This window comes from Loxodonta africana, chromosome 18 (genome assembly GCF_030014295.1).
Source record: "Loxodonta africana isolate mLoxAfr1 chromosome 18, mLoxAfr1.hap2, whole genome shotgun sequence".
Lineage (NCBI taxonomy): Eukaryota > Metazoa > Chordata > Mammalia > Proboscidea > Elephantidae > Loxodonta > Loxodonta africana.
The window spans coordinates 11633880-11635273 of NC_087359.1; the positions used below are offsets into that span (position 1 = coordinate 11633880).

At 43.1% G+C, this 1394-nt stretch overlaps 1 pseudogene; it reads left to right on the forward strand.

The window, feature by feature from the left end:
• Nucleotides 1-354: 354 nt before the first annotated feature.
• LOC100677207 (ribosomal biogenesis factor-like) lies at nt 355-951 on the forward strand (annotated as a pseudogene).
• Nucleotides 952-1394: the final 443 nt, after the last annotated feature.

Below are 1394 nucleotides of genomic sequence, written 5' to 3' on the forward strand. Positions count from 1 at the left end.
GATGAACCTCAAGAGCATTACATTAAGTGAAATAAGTCAGACACGAAAGGACACGTATTGTATGATCCCACTTGTATGAGACACCTGGAGCAGGCAAATGCGGGAGTGAGGTGGGGAGGTGTAGCTTAGGGGACACTGAGTTTCTGCTAAGGGCTGTGGAATAATTTGGAAATGAACAGGTAGTGATTGATGCTGGCTGCCCAACATGGTGGACATGGTTAATGTCACTGAGCTGTACACATAAAAATGGCTGAAACCGCAAATGTTTTGTTATATGTATTTCACTACAACAAGAATTAAAATAAACTTAGTGGCTTGAAACAACGCAGATTTGGAGCAAATGGCATCACCTGGGACTTGAGCAGCTGCACGCATGCGGGAATCAAAAACAATGGCCAAGAAGAAGCTACAATGGCAGGAATCCAGGAAGGCAGGCCACATAGCCAGCCAAGACGTCAGGTCTAGAAACAAAGTAATGCCAGTCACTGCAGGCCTTCAAAAGATAAACACTGTGAATGATGAAAAAGTTAACGAGGCAACAAAGCTTTTGTAGATGAACAAAAGGAACTCACGCACTTCTCAAAACGTCTTTCCCTTGAACCACTACAGAAATGACTGATCCCTCAGCAGCTTCATGAAGAGAACCCATTGATGCTGACAAGGCTACAAGGTTAAGGGCTCCGTTGTAATACAGTAGTTGTTAGGTGCCATTAAGTCGGTTCTGACTCATAGGGACCCTATATACAACAGAACAAAATACTGCCCGGTCCTGCGCCATCCTCACAATCATTGTTATGCTTAAGTCCATTATTGCAGCCATGGTGTCAATCCATCTCATCGAGGGTCTTCCTCTTTCTCGCTGACCCTGTACTTTACCAAACATGATGTCCTTCTCCGGGGACGGATCCCCCTGACAACATGTCCAAAGTATGTGAGACATAGTCTCGCCATTCTTGCTTCGATCTGGTTGTACTTCTTCCAAGACAGATTCATTCGTTTTCTTGACAGTCCATGGTATATTCAATATTCTTTGCCAACACCACAATTCAAAGGTGTCAATTCTTCTTAGGTCTTCATTATTCATTGTCCAGCTTTCACATGCATATATGAGGTGACTGAAAACACCATGGTTTTTGGGTCAGGCACACCTTAGTCTTCAAGGTAACATCTTTGCTCTTCAGCACTTTAAAGAGGTCCTTTGCAGTCGGTTTGCCCAATGCAATGTGTCTTTTGATTTCTTGACTGCTGCTTCCATGGTGTTGATTGTGGATCCAAGTAAAATGAAATCCTTGACAACTTCAATCTTTTCCCTGTTTATCATGATGTTGTTTATTGGTCCAGTTGTGACGATTTTTGTTTTCCTTATGTTGAGGTGTCATCCATACTGAAGGCTG